General features: G+C 39.9%; 1 long non-coding RNA gene across 1 annotated transcript; it reads left to right on the forward strand.

The window, feature by feature from the left end:
* The first annotated feature begins 253 nt into the window (after positions 1–253).
* On the forward strand, positions 254–23,975 carry LOC146550371 (uncharacterized). Its single transcript, XR_014890240.1, has 3 exons — positions 254–311; positions 23,417–23,496; positions 23,598–23,975. It is a non-coding gene; the product is annotated as an uncharacterized LOC146550371 (long non-coding RNA).
* The last annotated feature ends 293 nt before the right edge of the window (positions 23,976–24,268 follow it).

Below are 24,268 nucleotides of genomic sequence, written 5' to 3' on the forward strand. Positions count from 1 at the left end.
TAGAACCGCAAAGGATTCTGGGAACTCGTGGCAAGCGGTACTAGCGCACGCAGGCTTTCAATTAAAATCAGTTATACAGCGATAAAAAGAAACACAAAAATGTCAAGAAGCTGTTGTATTATTAACTGCAATAGCCGGTCACATGACAGCCACGGGAAGCCGACGGGTAAAGAGATCGGTTGTTATCGGATTACGTCGTTGAAGAGAAATTGTTCGAGCCATGTTTCCAAAGTAACAAAGACACGACGGATGGTCTGGATTGCAGCCATTCAAAGATCAAATATAACGTCCCAGAACACTCCAGCTCACAGGTTAGTCTGCTCCAAGCATTTACACGAAGGTCAGTGTCTTTTAGTACTTAATACGTCATTTTCATAACATAATTAGTGATATAGGTTACAAGCAAGTCTGGCGCTGAACAGAAATTGTCGCGCTATGCTCCTTTATTTATTGTGCATAAATAGTGAATTGTCCTGACACAATATTGTGTTTCGCTTCTGTTATTATGGTACATTGACAAAAACACATACTTTTATTCACAGGATAAAACAGGTTTTTTGTATCACTAATTGCCCAGTACGATTACAGCATACAATATTGTTGTCACTGCTACATTTCTGTGATGGGTACCAGAAATTATTTCCACTACTAATTAATTACCCTTGAGCTCAAAGGTCCTATTAATAAACGGTTAACGAATGTGTATTTATGACGACGATTTGTGAGACTGGTAAACTTATGATACGTACGATGGTCTTTCGTTCTACACGGTGCATTTCAAGGTCCTGCACCCATCCGTCGGTAAACTGTACCTGGGCTTGTTGCAGTGACCGGAAGTTACTAAACTTCATGAGTGTGTGCACTCACTCCAAGAACCGTATGATTATAAATATGCATATAAATATGCTAAGATGAGATAGCTGACTTCATCTAACTAGCAAATGTTTTCCAGGCTACGTTGGTGATTCAGTTTTTTTTAATATGTATGATATTTTTGTCATGCGATTTTAAAGCCGGTCCTACAACCGCATCCAAGAATAACATGCAGCTTATCTCAGAACTGTCGGTGAAAATTATTCTTGGAGCTAAGTTTAATTGAGCTGCATTTTAAAGAGGTGCAATTTCACAATTTGTGTATATTTTCTAAGTTCACTATTTTGTCATGTGTTGAGAAAAACACAGATTTAAAAATTACATGGTCTAATATTTACATTTAGCATAACTGCAACATTATTTTTTCGTTTGTTTTTTTTAAAGACTCGAAAGGACTTGAAATTCAAAGTTTCAGACTTGTGACTTGACTCGGACTTTTACACCAGTGACTTGAGACTCGACTCTGACTTGCCTGACATTACTTGAGACTTGACTTGAGACTTGAGGATAAAGACTTGAGACTTACTTGAGACTTGCAAAACAATGACTTGGTCCCACCTCTGCACAGATGACCACAGAGTTACTTAGGAGTTATTTTAAGAGAATTGTTTTTATTTTTCACCCCAACTTCTCCACTGCATTGATTCCACGTCTAAATCACAATTTAACCCACGGTTGTTTTTACTTACTTCTATCATTTTCACAACAACACGCTTTTCCAAGTTTCCTCAGCACGATCCCTCCTCCAACACTTATTTTAGTTTTTCTCTTGTTGGATAGTGAGTTGCTACACCTACTGGCTCTGCAGCCTACAGTTTGCTATTTGGCGTTGCCTTCATTTCTGGATACCGAAAAAAGCAAAAAAGCTTAGCCTCATCAAAATTCACCAAGAATTCTAAGCTGAAGAAGACCCACAGTGGAGTGCTGATGATCACCACCAACAGCCACCTCTGCAGTGACTGCAATACACTGTAAGTTTTAGAAACTTTCACTGGAGACAAATGAGATCCCATATGGAAAAGAAATAGTAAAAACATATATGATTTACTCATGAAAGTGGCCACTTTCTCATTACTTTCATATATTTTTTTAGTAAGTATACAAAACATACAAGTTTCATTATATAATTTTCCAAGGGATCTTATATGTGTTTTCACTCTTGTATACTTTTCATACAAGTTTCACACAAGACAGATACAAACTTTATAAGATTTATATATATCTTTTCCATATGGGATAGGAGGATAAGCCCCTGATACTGGTGAACGGGCCGAGCCCACTCGCCTCCTCTGAGGACTTCATGCTTTCTTCCTGGCGACATTTGGTGCACTGCTGTGGATACTGTTTTACTGTCTGCAGCAGTATTGCTATGACAAGAAATTACTGCTTGTACGTTAGATTTTTTTTTTGTTAGTTGCTGGAATCCAAAACAAACTTCATCTTGTGTTAAATGTTTACAAAACTGATCACACCAAAGAAACAGCCACAAAGTTAAGGAAATATTTACCATCGACAGTGGAGGTTAAAACCTACTCTTCTGATGTACAGAAGCAAAAATTTAAAAAAGCTTCTGGCATTTCAGAGCTTTCGCTTTCTCATCATTTTGGAAGCTAATTTATGCATTTTGAAACATTTTGGTTTTTGATATTTTGGCTGCTTTTTGAGCAATTTTAAAAAATATTGTTACATAAACCAAGAACGCAGTTATTTGTGCTTTGAACAGGCTTGGACTGTTTCATAACCAGTGTAGAATTCACAATTTCCCTTTCACCAGGGAACATTGTATCTGTAAGGTCACAGACAATGTCACATTGCCTTAACTGATGTTGCCTGGCAACAAGAAGAAGACCCCCTTCAAAAACTGAGACCGCTGTTCATTTGAACTTCAACCTTCAGCGGCACTGGACTTCCTTGAGTTTCCGACAACACCACCCGGCAATTCTGAAGGAGATTGCATCATCACAGCCTTTCATCCAAAGCAGCCAGAGATTCCCAGATTTATACGAGACAATATGCGCAGTTTTATTCAGAGAGGCATATTTGAAAGGGTTAGCAAAACCAGGTTTTCAACACTAATAAAGTTATTACTCATATAACTGCCTTTTTCAATTAGAGCACCCTGGAAGGTCAAGCAAATTGAATTACAAGCAGCAGGGCATTTCAGAAGCTTGTATTTTCATTGCCAAGCCTTTTAGAGAAAACACACAAGGGTCCTCTGACTGAGTTTTCCTGCAATCAAATTGAAATGAAATGGATTGATGCAGTTAAGGTGAAATTATTCAATCTGATGCCGATACAAACTGCTCAAACGGTAAAGGGGATTTAAATTACTTAAGTGTTAGCCTGTTATGAATTTTAAATGGGAAATCATGTCCCATTTCCTGGGTTTAATCAAGGCTCTTTGAAAATCAGCCACCGGATTTCTGGTTTAATGTACTAACGGTTAAAAAGGAGAGAGAGAGAGGGGAAATGAAATATGGAGTCCTGATTGGGTGTCACGGTGCACTTTCTGTCTGTCAGCAGAATAGCCTGGCATAATTAAGAAAGGCAGCACAACGGAGGTTGGGAGTACTGTGTTCAAAGCCAAGAGTTTTAGTCCTTCCTTCTTTTTTTTCCTTCGGCTTATTGGAGGAATATCCGCCTTGCTTTTAACCACTGCACATCAGAGTGCGCTGCCACTTAGCAAGCCTGGGATGTACAGAAACATTATCAGTGACATCAGAGACACTACAAAGTGGCCTCCCGCCTCTGCCTTGTCCTTTCACATTTACACATTGCATTTACAGTACATTTAAAACTGTGTGTCAGTTTTAAATGTACTGTACTTTTTAAATGTACAAACGCTGGAAGATTATCTTGGGGCTGACTGTCTGCACATTTTCATATGCAGATTTCCTGTGACTGACTACATGCAGAAAATTCATTTTAAGCCAATCAGACTAGGCTATGAGACAAAAATGAAATTGATGTTATTAAGCTATTGCTTCAACACTGATTACAAAGTGCAGTCCTGTTGCCCTAAGCGCACTGTTTTAGAAATATGGTAAATATTCATGAGTGGGCACCAGGTCCCCTGGAGATAAATTGGGCCTTCGACTGTGTGTCCACCTTATCAGGCTAGGGGTCAGAGCTCAGGTATTTTTTTAAATTTTTTTTTTTAACTTTTCTTTTAAAGGCAGAGAGTAAAGGCAGTTCAGGACATTTCCATAAAATCCAATCTGGAATGAAAACTTCTCAGCTGGCATCATTCTGCATTTACTGCTGTCAGCAAAGCCTCATTACAGGAAAAAAATTAGGCCCCGTCAAGCCTGGTCTCTGATGCAGCGGTGCAGGACCTTCACCTGCAGAGATGGGCAGTAACGCGTTACTGTAATCTGATTACTTTTTTCGCGTAACGAGTAAAGTAAGGGATTACTATTGCAAAAACGGTAATTAGATTACCGTTACTTTCCCGTAGGAACGCTGCGTTACTGCGTTACTAAAACCGTGATATTTTTTTGCGAGAATGTCTCACGACAGTGACGTAAGCAAGTGCGCTGTTAGTGACAACAGCTGTGTGCAGATCAACAATGGATCATATATCGATTGTGGGAGAGAGTATGAGCGTGCAGCGTTTAAAGCGTGGAAGTACTGACCTTACTTTGAGTTTGATTCCATAAAAAGTGACAAAAACATTAGCGTCCATTGTGCGTGGGAAGAAAACTTCTTTTTACAGCGAAAAAAAGCCCTAAACTTCCAAGCAAGCACCGAGTGCGCAACGACGTAATGGGAAACTCACAGAGAAACTCACAGAGAAACTCGCGGATTCTTCAACTGACACTGGCACACCTGCACCAGGGTAAACCTCCGCTACCGCAGTGCTGCTTAATAGGTGAAAATAGAGCAACAGGACCGCTGAGTCTTTGACTTTATTTATGTTCTGCTGTGTTTTACTTGCATCTATTTGAAAGAGTGAGTGTAAACACAAAAAACATTTTATTTTATGTGCTGGAATGTGCAGAAAATAGGTTTAAATGTTAAACTAATTTATTCAACAGTAATATGTTAGCACAGCAAAGAACAATACAAAGCATGTATTTTGAAACTGTGTTTTTCGGAGGCCTGGAATGTAAATGTGCCTGTCATTGTGTCAGCCTCTGCTGTTTAAATGTGCTGTAGGATATAAATAAAATAGACGTGGCAGTCAACACAAAAAGGTTCAGACATTTTTCATAGAGCGTGTTTGAAGTACAGTTTTTCATTTCCAAAATAACAAATTTATTTGATACAATTCCTACATGCTCAACTTGACGGATAGAAGCAAAATATTGATCTTACTGTGTTAGTATTGATCCATTAACAATACCAGCAGTGGTATCGATACTATTGATATTTTGATTGATCTGCCCTAAACTTTGATTTTTTTTTTAACCTTGTGACAGAAAACAACTTTTGCTTCTGCTACACCTTTCTTACTTTGTACTTACTTTGTACTTTTTTTGTAGCTCTGTCCCTCTTCTTTGTGTTCCTCTCAGCTCATTCTTTACTTTTACAACCTGCAGCTTAAATATTTTGGTTCAGTCAATGCTTTCATTAACTTTTTAACCAGCAGTACAAGAGTAATCACCATATGATAATATTGTTTCTAATGGTACCCCCCCCACACACACACACACACGGTTTCATTTATTTCACTAGAGAAGTTGATCTCACTAGACTGTTTGTGAAATCTAAGAGTCTAACATGAATTACATTAACATAGTTGAGTTGTCTCTTGGCCTATTGATTTCAGCTTTCCCCCTGCCTGTTGATGAACTGACATTTCTTCCAAGCCCCGCACCCTTGTCTGACCTCACAGTCTTACTTCTACCTCTCTCACTTGCCAGCACCTGGTACATTTATGACACTGATCTTGCACCCTACTGTCTTGTGGCACGGCAGGCGTTAATACTACTCTGCGTTCCTTGTGGTCAGCCCCATGCCTTTGCCCCGAGTCTACAGACACTCCATGTCCCGGCTCAGGGCAAAGGGCTGAGTATCACCATCCAGAGCCAGCAATCCACCAGTCAGCCTCTAGAGACGAGGGTCAGCAAAGGTTCATCTACCCTTCAGAAAGAAAGTGATGTGATGTGAGTGGACAAGCTCACAGTTCATATAACAGCAGGCATCTCCACCCCGAAATCAAAGATGTCCTCATTAGAATAGAATAGAATAGAATAGCCTTTATTGTCATTGTACAGAGTACAACGAAATTGGAGTGCCGCTCCCTTGGTGCAAGCTTCAATAATAAATATAAATGTAAAATATAAAATGTAAAAAAAATTATTAGACGGGACTGATTCAGTTTTATGGACAAACGTGCTTTTTGTTTCAGTGAAGCTAAGAAAAAAGGGCGGTCTCATGTACCGGGTCACATGTTGCCTTTTTATTGCCACATATTTATTTTAGCATTAGCCACTTAACTAAAACGCTTTGATAAATTTTCACAAGATAGCATGAAGTTGTTCAGTAGTGGTGTTACTTGGGTTTAATGGAGAGGTATAATGTTACATTATCTAAATGCAAATTCAGGGGCTTTTTTTCCCAACTGATGGAAAAACTCAGGGGGACACTTAAAAGCACCGTTTAAATGGGCTCTCCAATGATCTAATGTTGTACTTCCATAAAATTGGAGGACTCACAAGAGAACGATTAAAACAGAATGGTCAAAATCAAAGCAGCAGCAGATGGGATGTGCTGGCTTTTAGTCCTTCATATAGATCAGTGGCTCCTACAGTATGGTTCCTATTAACTTATAAAACTCCATAACACAGTTTGAAACACAGACTTCCTGGTAAAGGGTGGTAGTGTAAAAGCTCAGGCTGAGATAACACCGTTGAGCAAAAACACTTTAACTTTATTAAAACTTTAATGTAGCAGTCTGTAGGATTTGGATAAATGTGGGGTTATGACATATACGGGTATGAATGGACAGGTTGTTTTGGATGAGTGTAGTAATTTATCCCTTTTTCTACTTGATTTTACAAAAATGCCAAAGTTTCTGATGTTTTTGTACTTTTACTGTGCACTTGTTTGACTTGATGCAATGAACACACAATTCCACACACTTCTTCCATTTTCCTGTCCTACTGTAGTGATTTTGCAGGCTTGATTTACAGGTTGGTAGTGACTGATGCTTTCAGGCCTACTGCAGCGGTGCTGTCCGTGGTGCTGAAATTCCTCCTCACTCAGGGCAGTGAAACCTGTGTAGAAACACGGCATGTATGTGCTTTTGCTTATGTGCTGACTGCATATAAAATGAACAGAGCGTAAAATAACAAACAAAAAAACAAAAATGAAATGCCAGTAATCTGCTTTTCTATCTGTTTTCATATCTTGAATTACAATAATTTTAAGGTCCTAGCTGCTCATACATGGAGAAAATGACCTATTCTTGTCTTGGCCTGGGTCTGATGCTGTTCTACATGAAAATCATGTGAAAACAATTGCAGGTGCTCTATCTCACAGCCTCTCCAGGCCTCCCTCAACATGAAATTTCACTTCTCTCCTTTATACCAGGCACTTGAGTCTCTGCTTGGCTATAAATAACATCAGGGTCAGGGAGAAGAGAGAGGGCACAGTACCATACAGATTATAATGAGCGGTGTTAGAAGTCTTTAAAGATTTTTGTGTAATTGAGGCAGCATATGGTAAGACACCTGCTTCAGAGAGATGGTGTTGTAACAGGCCTCTTATTATACGATTTTATACACTTAACTATTTGATGAGAAATCAGTGTTAATTTAATCAGAATAAAAATGTTACTGTTAATCGTGTAAGCTGCTGAGTACAGAGTACCTGCTATTTAATTGGCTAATATATTTACACAGGCCTTCAATGACTTAACACAGCAAATTATATTATTTTTTACACTAGCACACACAACTGCATTGCGCATCACAATAAAAATGATCCTCTGTGATCAATAAACCAAATTGTGTCATTGTCTTTGTACTTAATGGCAACGTTACCCCGAGCCACACAATGTTGATGTCAGCAGCTTTTCTGAAAAGTACTCACAACATAGTGTGTGGAGAGCAGAAGCTCAATCTAAAAACTTCATATTTAAACTCTTTAATACGTCAGCATTCGTGAATGAGCTCACATCGAATTTATATTTGCTGACCGCAAATATGGAGGTCACGTTGAAAACAAAGCATTAACTGGGTAACTGCCAGTTTTGATCCCTCCAGTCGATGCACTCTCTCGTCGTTATAAATTATAAAGTGTGTGGCTCAGATCCCAGAATACTCAACGTAGCAATTATAAAGCCGACTTATCTGACACTGAATTAATTAATGCTAACATACTGAGAAAAGAGGAGGCAGGACTTGAGAGGGAAGGCATGCAGTTGAACGTGACTTCTGACTTTTTGTTTCCTGCCTGACAACCGCAGAGCTTTATGTGAGCTGCAGAGCTATACTGGAATCAATGGTGTAACTCACTGGGTTGAGCAGGTAACCCATATACCATCAGGCTGTTGCACCAAAGACAGTTACTACAACTCTCTCTCCCCAGCTTTCCTGTCTTCTCTCCACCTCCTGTCTCATTAAAGACTAAAAAGCCACAAAAGCAAGTAGAAAAAAACCCTTCATGAGTCTCTGCTGCACATGTTATGTTATATATGTAAGCAAAACTGGCAACTAAAGAGTGGTGTTACTGCTAATCTTAAAAAACCCTCGGCCACTTTTGCCTTTTCCTCTGACATTCAGAAATAGGCTGTGATGTTTAAAATGGACTGTAGAAATGTAATTTTCATTCTGACATGACAATATGAAACGTTACTTTAAAATGTTTGTTGACCAAAATCTAGGTCAACCTTACACACTATGCTCAGAACTGCATTTGGGAGAGGTAGCAGATCTTGATAAAAATTGGAGCAAATCTCTCCAGAGGCCAAAATGCAAAAATGTTTTCCAAACTAATACTAAATGATGTGGGATTTAAATGATTAGCACCAACTAGAGTTCACAGAACAACAACAAAATAACCATTTGTGTCCCCTTGGCTCCAGTTTATCATTTCCCTCAATATTCAAGAGTACAAACAAAGCAAACTCAGACCTACAGTAGATGGGGAGTGGGGGTGTTCAGGTTCATTATTTTTTCTGCTCCACAATTAATTACTCCAAAATCTGGTGAAAACATCTATGTGGCAACCTTTGTAATGGACAGGGAAACACAATGTAGCGAATGATGAGTAATAATTTCAGGAGAACAAACTTGCTTTCACAGAAACTGGCATGCTTCCACTCCTTGGGTAGTAATTGGTTTCTTGTAAGAACTAGATCTTCACATTCTGAGAAATGAAGGGCAATTTGAAATTTCTCCTTGTGATTAGTCAGCATTGTATAAGCAGGATAATGCACAGTATACAATGACTTTCTGAAACAACAGAGATGGAACTGAAAAAACACATTAAGACATTGATGTGTGACATACAGAAGGATCAGTTCTCATAAAACATTCAATGTGAATTAATAAAAATTGCAGTTAAGAAAAAAAGAGAAAAACAAAAGAGCAGGTGCACAAAAGTCCTTGTTTTCTGTGGAACAATGTAATTATGAGTTTATAGCTTACATATTTTCAATTTTAAACCAGAGATCATTTATTTTGAATAAAACAGATTACTCTGATTACTCAGATGTAATTTCTGGGTTAGGTGTTTAGCGCATGCAGTCCCGATCAAAAGTTTAAGACCACATGGTTTTAAAAGGCCACATCTGTGCAAAAATGTGGATTCATTGTCATTTTCTGTCAGGTAGTCACACTGTCATGACATTCTGATGGCAAAGCAAAAAAACGTTCCCTTTTTGAATGTGGTCAGGGTGTTGAACTGCATAAGCAGGGTCTCTCGCAACGCGCCATTGCTGCTGAGGTGGGATGCAGTAAGACATCCATCCGTCCATCTTCATCCGCTTTATCCAAGGCCGGGTTGCAGGGGCAGCAGCCTAAGCAGAGAGGCCAAGACCTCCCTCTCCCCAGCCACCTCCTCCAGCTTATCCGGGGGAACACAAAGGCGTTCCCAGGCCAGCCGAGAGATATAATCTCTCCAGCGTGTCCTGGGTTTGCCCCGGGGCCTCCTCCCGGTGGGACATGCCCGGAACACCTCACCCAGGAGGCGCCCAGGAGGCATCCTTGTCAGATGCCCGAACCACCTCAGCTGGCTCCTTTCGATGTGGAGCAGCAGCTGCTCTACTCTGAGCCCCTTTGATGGCCGAACTTCTCACCCTATCTCTAAGGGAGAGGCCAGCCACCCTTCGGAGGAAGCTCATTTCTGCCGCTTGTATCCGCGATCTCGTTCTTTCGGTCACTACCCACAGCTCGTGGCCATAGGTGAGGGTAGGGACGTAGATCGACCGGTAAATTGAGAGCTTTGCTTTTACACTCAGCTCCCTCTTGAAGAGGGAGCAGTAAGACAGTCATTTGGAATTTCTTAAATGATCCTGAGGGTCATGAAACAAAAGTCAAGTGGAAGACACCAAAAAATTTCACCAGCACTGAGCCGGAGGATCCCATTGGCTGTCCGTCAAGACACTGGACGACCCTTGACCCAAATTATGACCAGGATCATGCTCTTTGTTAATTTTTTGACTATTTTTGTACAGGTAAATTTGTTCCTAAAGTGAGATTAGCAGTTCTACTGTGATATTCTAAGGCGTGTGGGGGGAGAACCCTATTCCTTAAAAATTAATTGAAGGCGTTGCTGTTTTGACAGTTTTAAAAAGTTGCAGACAGTGTTGACAGCAGTGCACTGCTGCACAAGGAAACCACCTTTGAGAGGAGGGCAGCTGAATTTCAGTCATTCATGGTTTTTTTTGCTTACTACAGGAGCAATCACTTAACTTTTTCACCATATGCCAACAGTACCTAGTTTGTAAGGACAACTGCAGCACGCAGTGAGAGTAAAAAGAGAAAGCATGGCTTAGACCTGAAAATTGCTCATTAAGAAAAAAAAATCTGTGTTCACCTGATCATGTCAGCTGTGGTTTTGTGGAATTAGGTGCTCACCATTTCTTCTAATTGCTTTAAATCATTTGTCTGTGGAAGCTTTATGTCCTCCAGTCTCAATATGACCCAAGATAGACTCTAACCTGCCAAACCTGACAGACACTCAGTTAAGTGCATTGGTCTAGTGAGTAGTAGCACAGTTAACTTTGAACCTTTGTTAGCGTTTGTCGTTTCTGTATCACTGCATTACACTGCTTAGGTTCAACCCAGTCTAGCTTCACACACCTGACTTTGAAACTGTACAGTTGTTATTGTTATACAACATTAAATAATTAACTTTGTTAATAATTAATTACAAAATTATATTACATTAATTACAAAAATAAACAATTAAATATCAAGGCATTTTATATTTTTTTTATTTTAGAAATGATGTATTTCTTTACTTAGTTCCAATTTTAATCCATTAATGACACTTAAATAATTATTTAATGTATTTATTTAATTCATTTTGGCACTCGTTATCCTCCATACATCTTACCCAGAACCGTAATACAGCGAGAGAGCAGCAGAATACCTTTAGGGTTAATTCTAAGTTTTTAAGCTTATGAAGGTTCACCTGTTACCCAAAGTTACATCACCGTGGTAACTAATACTGGAGACCTCACATCCTCTGGAGCAGGTTATGTTAGAAGTAAGAGAAACGTGCAACACCACACACTACTGACTGAAGAGTTCTATGATGTCACCATTTCTGGAAGATCACTCACACGTCAGATCACATCTTGTTTTTAAAGAGTGTGTAAAACCTGCTGTCTTTCTGTCATGGTCGCTCAGTCCTCCTGTGCTGGCTCACCATTTTCTCTCTCTCTTTCTCCTCTCCTCTGTCTGTCTTTGTTTGGGAGTTAAATTCGTGCTTGTTTTTCAGAGTTGGGACACATCTTGGGTTCCTGCCCTTTGGCTCCACGCACCTGGAAGTAATGAGCTCACCTGCTCCTCATCGTCTCATTTCATGTGTGGTGGTTTGCCTTCAGTCTTTGCAGGATTGAAGCTGGTTCCCTTGCTTGTTGTTTTTGCTATGTTTTTTCTCTGTGAAAGCTATTTACCTTGTTGTCTTCTGTCTGGAAACCGGAGAGCTGGGACTTGTGCTTGGTGACAGAGATTCTGAGGAGAGAAGGAACTGTGGATTTGTCTGTTTGTCTGGAACCTCGGACTTCACTAACACAGACCTTTTGTCTAAACTATTGCCATCCTTGTGTGCTTGTGAATAAACTTTTAGTATAGAGTTCTGCATTTGAGTCCAATCCACTTAAGTGGTTATGACAGCGCCATGCGTTGCCTTTACAGAAAGGCAAGCAGAGATGATGCCCCCACCCCACCTCCACCCCAACAAAAACCATCTTCCTCCACGATTTACCAGTTTAACAAGATAAAAAAAAAAAGATCAGCTGACTGTCTGCGCTTTACATGGACATCCTCACATTTCTACAGTCCTTCCTTTGGCGGAAAAATTGTAAAATATTATTACTGCTATAGTTAAAAATCTACTATATTACCAAAATTATGTTTTATTAGCTGTAAATGACAAGCAGTGGGACGTTTTTAAAACCATTCCTTTATGTAGATTATGAAGAAATGAGAAACCACAATGAAAACACCTTTAAATTGAAATGTAAACAAAATGCATTATGAAAAGTAAAAATGCAGAGAAATGTTCCCCATCAGTGTTAGATTAAATGATATTACTGCTGCGCACATTTAAGGTTGAGCTAATTTTAAATAATTTATATTCTGTTGAATGTCCAGCATCATATTCTTTGTAGTGGCTGTCCTACAGATCTGTGAAAAAACAGATGTTCATTAGCTCACAGGCCCACATCTAGAATTCCTTAAAGTCTTTTTAAATATATTAATAATGATAAAAAACAGCTGAATTAAAAGACTTGAGCAGTGGAGAATGAACTCAACCTGGGTGTCTATTGTCTTGTGTAGTCTGGGAGATGAGTGGATGATGGGGTGGGTGCAGTTTTCTCTGCGGTGGGGTCGGGTGGGCTGCCCTGGACTCTGTGGGGCTGGGCAGTACTGCTGCTGTGGTCCCCGGTCCGGATGGGCCTGGGGCACCTTGCGCCGGTGGGTTCCAGGGTGTGGGGGTGCCTACTGGGGTCAGTGGGGGAGCTGGCCCCAGCCACCTGCACATGCAGGGCTTGGGGTGCAGGTGTGTCACCAGGGTGCAGGGGAGGCACTCCCCCTCTGTCCCCTTCTGGCCGCCTGTGCCTTAATTTTATTCCGTGACCTAGATTTCCACATTACTCATACTCTCATAACACATACATATAGGGCCTTGAGGATGGGCACGTTAGACGGCATCCAGAGGATGGTCTGTGTATTCAAACCCACCTCTGGCGCTGGTGCCCAACCCCCAATTTTAAATGCATATAGACACTGAGGGTTTTCGGGAGGAGCCGTGCTGCTCTCTGGCAGGAAGCACCATGCCCTCCTGTGTTTTAAATGCACTTTAGTACAACACGCAGCAACACTACATATGAGTGGGCGGAGGGAGGTTTGGGGTCTTCACTCACCCCCGTTCTCTGTTAACCGTCGGGGCTGGGAGGAGGTGTTGGCCGTCAGATTGGGGTCTGAGATGCGGGGCCTCCCTGCTACTGCAGATAAGGTGGCGGTCTGCTTGCCTCCACCCCAGGGAAAAGGGTTACATGTCCTGGGTCTAGGTATGGTTTGCCCCTTTGGGGCGAGGGTACCTGAACCTGGGATATAGAGTATGTTTGGGGAGTGTGAATGTGTGTACAGTGTCTATTTGTGTCTGTCTCCACGTCGGTTGAGTGCCGAATATTTGCTTATGTGTATATGGGGGTGGGAATACATGTTTGTGTCTGTGTGCACCTGTTCGTCTGTGTCTATATGGCAGGTCGGGTCTTAGACTCCACCTCTCATGGAATATCTCAGGCTCTCCGTGGTATGGAGGCCTATCTCCCCTCACCACACTCCCTGCCAGTGGCCGATGCCCTCAGATGTTGGTGCGTTGGTGGTTCTTGGCGTCTGGGGCTGGGAGCTCATGTATGTACCGGCTCACTCCTGGTGGCCGCTTGGCGGGGCCTGGTACCTGTGGCCCGGCTGGGCCCCTTCTCAGGGGTAGGGCGCCCTCAGGCCTCCTGCTTCTGGACCTGGGGCTTGCTCCTCTCTGGCACAGCTGGCCACCGGCAGAGCCCGCGGGCACGTCACTACAACCCCCTCTGGCCTCTGCTCTGTGGCTGCTGGGTGACCCCTTGTCTGGGGCTCTCCTCAACTCTTCCCAGGAGGGTGGCACGGTTGCCCGTTTGGTGGTCCTCCTTGGGTCCTCGTACTCTGGGCCCTCTGGATGTCTGGGGCCTGGATCTCCTCCATACATGCTTCATGCCCTGGGGGACGGGGCTATCGCTCCCCACACTCCTTAGCAGATAGTTGCATGGAGAAACCTTTTGAATACAAGCGTGCTGATCCACACAGATGTGCACACAGGTATACACATGAGTGTTCACAGACACAAACTACACCTTTCTTGTCTGCTACCTCAAAGCACATTGTGCACTGCCGATCTTGCGTACTGCACAATAACATTTAATATTTAGCATCTACTGTTATCTACTGTTAGCTAGTTTATTGCAATGGTGTTGTATTTATTATGTTGCTCTTTTTTTGTTTGTTTTCTCTTCTGTTTTTTTCTCTTCTCTAGACAGGTGATCCAGGTGGGTTTCTTTCTCGTTTGTTTGTTTGTTTGTTTGTTTGTTTGTTTGCTTTTCTTTTTTTCTCTCTCCCCTCTATTTTGTCTTTCTCTCCCTCCCTCTCTTTCTTTCATTCTTTCTCTCTCCCTGTCCTATCCCCCAGTCATGTCTGTCCTGTCTATAACTATGGTGGCCCCTAGAGACAAAGCACGTACAAACTCCAAAACACTTGCAAACTCCAAAACACTTGCAAACTCCAAAACACTTGCAAACTCCAAAACACTTGCAAACTCCAAAACACTTGCAAACTAAAAAACACATGCAAACTCCAAAACACGTGCAAATTCCAAAACACTTGCAAAATCCAAAACACTTGCAAACTAAAAAACACATGCAAATTCCAAAACACGTACAAATTCCAAAACACTTGCAAACTAAAAAACACATGCAAATTCCAAAACACGTACAAATTCCAAAACACTTGCAAAATCCAAAACACGTACAAATTCCAAAACACTTGCAAACTCAAAAACACATGCAAATTCCAAAACACAACGGAAGTGCTCCAGGACGCTAGGGGCAGTGTTGAGCTTTTGTTACCTAGTAACTACACAAGCCAGGAAGTACCAATGACCGGATTTGGGGTTTGCAGCCTTAAAGGCCGCATTTTAAGGCCGATTACGTCACAGCGACAAGAGAAGGCTTTCCCAATTCAAAGGCTGCTCGAAATGCGGCCCTCAAATGCGTCCATAATTTCCCTGAATTTTAAGGATGGGTCGGTGTAGCCTTCATGGCCCAACATATCCCAGACTTCATAGTGCGGTGGTGGTGTGGATAATTTTGCCGAAAAAAAACGGTGGAAGCGGAGCGGAGGAAGTGTAAACTTTCAGAAGTAAGTACTGAATATTATGTCACTTATTTATGCGCAAATATTTTTTTAATGAAGAACATTAAACCATTATTGTTGGCCACATGTCGGGAAAGTTATGTGACATTAGTCATGTCTGTACTTTCAGAATTAACTTGGTTTTAAAGCCTTTACTTTAAAAAAATATATATAGTCGATCTTAATCTTACAGAGATTGTGATGATTTTGTGGATAATTAAAGTCAGTCATATATCCACAAACACAACAAGCTGAAAGTCAGTGATGCTGCTCGGTTTGCAGTCCTGAATATCACAGCACAAGGAAGATTCACTGCACTGTTAATGTTAGCTATGTTATATTGCTGCCTCTGTTCGGTGGTGTCGAGCCAAACGGACTTTAACGTGTGTTTGAACGAGCTGACGGTTCACTCGTTAAGCTGAAAGAAAGATGCTTTAATCACAGGAGTCACACATGTGTGTCCACTGTACCATCTGGGAACTCCTCTTGTTTCGTAATAACACAAACACTAAATCCTCCTTCTTTTGTGCTGTTTTGTAGCAGTGTATACACCTGAGACTGTCACCTGTCTGTCTGTCCTGCACTCTCTCTCTGTTTCTTTCTCTGTGATTGTGTAATAAAAATATGAACATGTGTTTATAAGTCACACTTGTGTTTGAATCCTGCAGCTTATCACACATTTGATTTCCATGTGTGACAACTGCAAGTGTCCAGAGTGAGGACAGACTGAGGGACCCACTGCTGCACATCATCTGTGAGGCTTTGCACCCCTGATGATCCACCAGGACAAACTCAACAGTGTGTGAGGAAGAGCCAGCAGCAGCTGACAGATGGAGAGAATAGACAGACTGTTCCCTGTTTGTGAAGGACTGCTAGAAAAGTTTAAAATAACTAATTGTCTGTCCTGAATCAGTCTTATTAGGTAATGTTCAAATAATTTTATCATTCCAGTGTTTTCAGTGTGGGAGAAAGTACTCAGGGCCTTCAAGTTACACACTATGAAAGGCAGCAACAAGTGTAATATTCAGAAACCTAAAGTATGTATCAGCAGCAGAATGGAGCTAAAAACAAATGTTTGTTTCAGTTCTATGAAGCTTTGAGTATTTTGGATCAGTAGCACTGCTGTGTTTGTTGCATCATATTGCTGTAATTGTTTATATGCTTTATATATTCTGAGGTAAGTTGATCTATAGTGTTACATCATATTCTGTAAGGATGTTATGTGTTTGTAGACTTTCTGCCCAGTTTGACCCATTTAGCAGAAGCCAGCCTGTTTAAGGCTCTGATATCTATTCTGTATGACTTAAAGCAGTTATGACATGGTCTGATTTTCTCACCCAATAAAGGAATATTTCATATATCAGTCTACTCTTCATTTTATCAGAAACAGTTATCACAGCTTGTACATTTTCTTTTTATAAATATATGTAAGCAATGAGCCAAATTTAGTAATGCCAGCATGAAGGAACAACATTTGTCTCTTATATATGATACACCTATATATGCACTGTCAAAGATACTTGTCTTTGAGTGAAGATTTAAGGTGATAAGACATATAAATAACTGCAACTTGAATCTGTACTGAAGCTCAGTATTTGACACAGAGTTCATGTTCACTGCTGTAATAGCTAATAATGATTAATATAATAACTAGAATATTGGCCATATTATATTTACATTACCAAAGTGATATGACTTTAGTCTCATGAACAACATCAGCTAATTCTTATTTACTAATTAATCTTGAAATGACTGTTCAGTACAGAAATGAAGCCCAAAAATCATGTTTTACTGTCCTGTGGTCTCAGCCTCAGATACTTATCAAATCACACAAAGGTCATGTAGAAACAAACAAACAAATGAACAAAATATGTTCTCCCTCATTTCTGTCAAACCAAGTTGTATGACATGTTTCCAGCGGTTAGGATCACGGTTGCTAGGCAACCTGGGAAGCGCGACGGAGACTAGACCGTCCCATACAGACAAACTTGCCGTTTATTTTGCAAATCGAGCTCAACACTGCCCCTAGCGTCCTGGAGCACTTCCGTTGTGTTTTGGAATTTGCATGTGTTTTTGAGTTTGCAAGTGTTTTGGAATTTGTACGTGTTTTGGAATTTGTACGTGTTTTGGAATTTGTACGTGTTTTGGAGTTTGTACGTGTTTTGGAGTTTGTACGTGTTTTGGAGTTTGTACGTGTTTTGGAATTTGCATGTGTTTTTTAGTTTGCATGTGTTTTTTAGTTTGCAAGTGTTTTGGATTTTGTACGTGTTTTGGAATTTGCATGTGTTTTTTAGTTTGCAAGTGTTTTGGATTTTGCAAGTGTTTTGGATTTTGCATGTGTTTTTTAGTTTGCAAGTGTTTTGGAGTTTGTACGTGTTTTGGAATTTGCATGTGTTTTTTAGTTTGCAAGTGTTTTGGATTTTGCAAGTGTTTTGGAATTTGTACGTGTTTTGGAATTTGCATGTGTTTTTTAGTTTGCAAGTGTTTTGGGTTTTGCAAGTGTTTTGGAGTTTGTACGTGTTTTGGGTTTTGCAAGTGTTTTGGATTTTGCAAGTGTTTTGGAGTTTGTATGTGTTTTGGAGTTTGCATGTGTTCTTTAGTTTGCAAGTGTTTTGGAGTTTGCATGTGTTTTGGAATTTGCATGTGTTTTGGAGTTTGTACGTGCTTTGTCTCTAGGGGCCACCGTATATAACAACTGAAAATAAAATAAAATAAATACATAAGGTCAATCAAATGGACCAATATGGCAAGTCCATGATGATCCACTTGGTAAAGTAACTCCACTAGGCATCTTTTTTGGTCTTCAGACATGGCCAAAGATCCAAACGGGACAGGCTTATAAAAAAAAAAAGACTTGAGCAGTGTGATATGTTTAACTGTCAATATCTACAGACATAATTAAAATATGAATGAAAAATGAAGGTGGAGTGTTGGCAAAACAGCTGGTTAGATGTATTATATTTAGACATTCTCATAGATGCTGATCTGACATGGTCAGAGCTGCTGCGCCCTCTCCATCATGGTTGCAGCTTTCTATGCTGATGTACTAAAGAAGTTATTAACGTTTCCAAACTCCATCTTCTCTACGTCACATACGTTGGCCAGTGTGGTTATAAAGAAGCTAAATCATTGAAGCTCGTTTACTTGATAATGTTGGCTGTGATATTTACAAAGGATACAACATTAAATCCTTGCACTTGTTGATCTTGCATGAAATTTGCAAGTCAACCTACGTAATCAGTTTGAATTCATTTTTTAAAAAGTTGCCTTTAACCTGGTCTCAGTCTGTATAACAGTCTAAATAAACCCATCTTTCGCACGTCCATTCAACCACTCTGCTGTTTGGGCTGCAGTCACTGTGTTCCTCCATAGTGTATATAACATGTGTTTAACCTCTTAGCATTTTATAATAGCCAAGATCTCTTTATTTTTACAAACAAGCCACTTCACTGTGAGTATTCAACGTTTGTGATTGCTCACATGCTGCAAGCATAACCCTGTGTTGACTTTACTTTAACTCCATAGTATTATTTTATTTTAATGTTGTAGTGTCAAATGTTACTCATTTAGACAGTACAAGGGGAAGGCAAACAGATAGAGAATAGATAGAGAAATGTGTCAGCTGTGGGATAATAGAATAATAATAATATAATTTATAAATAAACACATGATCTGCTTGGAGGGACTAAAAATATGAAATAAACAGTACTTAATAAAGTTTAATCAAATTCTTGAAAAACGAGTCGATGGAGAACTTGGTGATGAAGTGCTGGATCAAACAAATATATTTAAAGGTCTGCAAAGAATTTATCATATGTGGCAAATACACCACCTTGACAAAAATGCATTAAAGATGAAACAAAGTTCTGATTTTCACATCTTGAAAAAGATCCTTACATCTTACAACAAGTATCATCTGCCAGTACAGACCCAGATACATCATCTCCAATCTACCACAAATGCTGTGGTGGGAAGCATGTTGTAGTGAGTAGCAACACTACACAGCATGCTACATGAAATGACAAGACATTGTTGGGTAGCAGTTTTTTTTTAAACACACTTACAGTAACATGTCAGAGTTCCAGAAAGCTGTGTGTTGCTTTAATGTCTGAACACCGTGAAGATGAGCTGGCACAACGACTGAGCGTGAGCATACAGAACAAGGATGAAAGCATTATGTAATTGTGCTATCTGTGGTTTCCCCCACTCAGCACAGAAAACCTCCACAATACCTCACTCATGTTGTTGGGTGGAGATGAAACAACATCCGGCCTGCATAATAGGGTCCAAATGACATCCTGTCCAAGAAGTCGTCCCATCATACCTGAGAGGAATCACCCCCACTGGCTGATGAACAAAGACAAACTCAGTTAACACATCAACCCACAAACAGTGACCAGCACCCTGTGATAAACAGTAATATCCAGTTCCTTTGAACAGAGTCCAGAGAGATCTGGAGAGAGATCCCTGTCACTCCAGGGATCTAATCCCTGGAGTGACAGTGCCCTTGCACAACAGCTGAGGATACCATTAGCTTCCACCTTGTTTGTAGAGGACACGGAGACCTGGTGAAATATTACATCTTTCTTATCAACCCACTGACCCATTCTACAGAAAACTTAATGGTTCCCTTTGCCTAAGCTGAATGTGGTGGAAGAACATGTAGTAAATCCTGATCTTTCACGTTCTGCTTCCAAATTGTCAAAGCTCAGGATACAGAAAGCTGTAAAGTTCTAGATTATTTGTGAATCTGCAAGAAAACCCAAAAGCAAAACAGTATGATAGACACAGAAATGTTGCATATCCTGTCCCAGTAACCAAGGAAATACCAGATAGTGTCTTTGATGCTTCTCCATTGACCTTACTGGATTGAAATAATGTGTAGTGGCAGGCGCTGACCTCAGGAGATCACACAAAACTGCAAAGTGTGAAATTCTCCAGTCCCCACCAACCTAAACATTTACTGGACAGCTGTTTTGGGATTTGGTTTGCTTGTATCATCAGTTTAAACTTCCACTTTAGCAGTGTGTAGAGAAATATACAAAACTGAAATGTGCCATTTAGTGTTGACAAACCTGAAAACAAGAAACCAGTTTGAAATATTTCTAGCAAGGCGTGGTTCTTCATGAAGCTGCTGCAGAAGGATAGTCTGTGCTTCTTTTATTATTCCAAGACAACCAACATTTGACCCAAAGTGACTGTTTCCTCTGGATGTTTTTTGGTCTGCTCTTTATCATGATGATCCTACAGTACTGCAGTATTGTTGAAGTACGAGCTCTGGTGAGACCAGTCCATGACTGATAGTGTCCCATTGTGTGTTTTTCCATGCAGGCATACTTTTACTGCAATGGCAGGGAGAAAATAAGTGAAAAAGCAGCCAATGTCCAAAGAATATCCTTTAAAAAAGTGAAGTTCCTTGGAAGCAAAATATCAAGATATAAGTGGTGAGGTCAGAGGGTAGCATCAAGTCCACAGTGATTTATGTCACTGATCAAAAAAGTGAGGAAGAAAAGAAAAGGTGGCAGATATTCCAGGCTGAAAGAAAACTATAAAAACAATAGATTCAAAAACAATACCAAACCCATAAAACAATTCGGGGACCTTTTTAAAACGAACTGACTCTGTATTGATTTCTTAAAGGCTTTTGTTTACGGCGTCTTTAAATTAGTGTGTGGACACAGCATTAAAATGTCAGTTTTAACTGAGTATTAGTAAATAGCTTTCATGTATCGTAATTTTTGTTCATCCATGGGATGGAATAGAAAATTCAAGCTTTACTGAATTGCAGCATAATAAAAAGTAACACTTATTCAGAGCTTCTGGGCATATATTAAAGGTGAGGTCGATGCTGCTTTTCAATTTCAAAAGCTTGCTGAAATGATTTTCCTGTTTTTACCCCTTTTATTAAAAACAAAAGCATCTTTTATTGATCAAAATGAAGAAAGAACACGAAATAAATGTGAAATGTATTGCAGTCTTGCAGCTACAGATTCAGAAATAAAGGCGATCAGGGCAGAAAGGTGGAATCACACAGAGAATAAGCAGGATATCTGAGTATATTAAAGAATATGAACTTATTAGAAAGTGAACTTTGGATATAACGAGTGTAGGCCCACATTTCACTGTTGTGCATGTTTATGTCTTTGGGAGAAAGAATTCATCTTCATGGATATTGATTGTTCTGTCCTAGACAGTAAAAATGAATTAGAAAATGGATTTGTGAATCAAATATAATTCACTATGAATGATGCCATTAAAACTGCTGACACATTCCAAGAAAAGCAGCAACTTCAATCTATGAAATGCATTTTTTTTATGCAGCTCAAAGTCACTTTGTGAGCCATAACACGGATACCTATAATTTATCTATAAATGGAAGATTGTGTTGCCAGCCAGCTAGTTTTCCACATACAGTATGACAAAGCGACACTGTTAGTGAAACTGAACAGTTTCCTTTTTTCTGGTGTGGCATTAATCACAGTTCCTCCTGAATAATGCATGAGAGAAAGCAGGTGTGGTAAAAAAAAAAAAAAGATCAAATATATAATAAAATCCAAACAACATAGATACCTAAAGAAGGCAGAGTATCCTAATACTCAGCCTTACAGAAGACTACCTTGATTGCTTGATTCCAACACTGATCACTCACAAAAGGTGGTTGTGTTGTCTTCAATACGAATACAGTCTGACTAAAACCACAAGCAGTTTTTTTGTCACGTAGTCATTAAACATGCTGATTAATCAGTCACCGTCTGCATAGGAGAAAAAAGTACAGGAACACTTATGTTTATAACTCGTACAGCTTCTCTTTGGCAAAATCCTCCATCGCACTTTTTCCTGTAACTGCCTATGAGGTTTGATTTTCAGAGATGGATTAGCGCAGAGTTTAACTTACTCCTTCTAACCAGGGCTGAATGATTGCTAAATATGTTCCTGCAGCTGTATAGCATTTTAACGCTCATTTTGAGGCATCGGTGTGATGACATCAGACAAATGATTTTTTGTAGAAGCCTCTTTACTGCTTTCCTGGTTGGGGCTTTAATGGAGATACGTTTCTGGATAGCTGTGATGGGAAAGATGAGCAAACGCTTCTAAGAAAGAACGTCAGCAAAATGATCAGAAACATTCACAGTGCTGGGAAAATTCTTGATTTTAAAGTTTCTTTGCTTATTTTTTTTTATTTTTTTTTAAAGAAAATGCAGTTTTTAATTGATGATTTCATTTCCAATAAATCTACCTGGCTCTGTGTGAAAAAGTCATTACCTCCTAAACCTGATAACCCCTTTTTTTTGTGCCATCCTTGGAAGGAGGAACTGTAATCACTGTAATCAATTCCCATCTCTGTGTAGGAACTTTAGGCCACTCTTCTTTACAGCATTGTTTTAATTCAGCCACACTGGAGGGTTTTCAAGCAGGTCATGGCAAACATGTTAATTAAATTTAAGTCCAGACTTTGACTAGGCCACTCAAAAAACCTTCATGTTGGATTTTTTAGTCATTCATTTCCTAATTTTGGTAAGGTTCACCACTGTTCCAAGTTTTCTCTGTTTAGGGATAATGGTGCTCACCGTGGTTTGATGGAGTCACAAAGCTTGCAACCCTTTCCAGACTGATGGATGTTGATGACTTTCTTAAGATTGTAGCATGATGTGCTTCACTTTGTCAGACAGGTTGTATTAAAGCGCTTTCTCGATCCAGCAGGTCTGGCAGTGGCTAGTGAAACTGAACTCAGCTTTCCATAAAATGTAGTTCATCACAATTAATTCAGGATTTAAGAGTTGAAGGGTTTCAATTTCCACATAGAGCCAAATGGATTTGGAGAGTTTTTTTTTCCATTAACAAATCCTCATTTAAAACTGCATTTTGTATTTATGCAGGATATTGTTGACTATTATTTAAATTTGTTTGATGATCTGAAACATTGAAGTGTGACAAGTGTGATCTTGTTTATTTTGTTCATGCCTTTCTCTCAGGGTGAAATACAGAGACTCTGCAGGGTTGTTTGAGGACAGAGCATAAGTCTTTGCCTGGTCTTGGTCAAAATTTGAGTCAGGTAGGTTAATCTTTTCTTCAAGTTCTTGAAGTTCCTCACAAGTCAGCAGGGTTATCTTTTATTAAGACCCCACTTACTGTAATCTGTTTATCTGCCCACAGGGGAAGGGATTTAAGTTCAAGGCCAGGTGTGACAAAGTCATAATTCTGGGACAAAGGTGTAAGACAATAACCTCAAACTACTGTGCCCAACCTTTTGAGTTTGTGGTATTTTGAAAATACTATTATTATGGACTGAGATTTTTTTTTAAAGGTATGTGACAATATTCTTATTATTTAAGAGAAATGTTTATTTTTGTATTTTAATTATAATTCTAATTTTAAAATGTGGGTTAACCAAGAGAAGAGATTTTTATTTAAGTATCTTCCTGACTGTGACAATGCATTTTCTTCCCCTTATCCTTTTCATGGTCATGGGGCACCTATCCCAGATACCATAGGGAGAGAGCTGGGATACAACCAGGACAGGTCGTCAGTCTGATGCAGGGCTAACAAAGAGAGACAGACAACCATTCACAGTCACATTCACCCCTGAGGGCAATTTAGGGTCACAAATTAACTTTACCCACTTTTATACTACATTTAAAAAAGATTCAGTACGTTTAAGTGCTTTCTATATATATGATATAATATATAGAAAGGGGTTCACTTGCACCAAGGGGTACAGGGCAACTGGGGGTTTAGCCCACTTTTCCTTCTGGGATAAATCCAAAAAGGGGCAAAGTATCTAAGATGCAGTTTTTGCAGTGTTTGGGACATACAGCTTTAACACA

This window comes from Mchenga conophoros, linkage group LG20, assembly GCF_057382185.1.
Source record: "Mchenga conophoros isolate Kocher_MC1m ecotype Shallow Benthic linkage group LG20, M_conophoros_male_GT1.1, whole genome shotgun sequence".
Lineage (NCBI taxonomy): Eukaryota > Metazoa > Chordata > Actinopteri > Cichliformes > Cichlidae > Mchenga > Mchenga conophoros.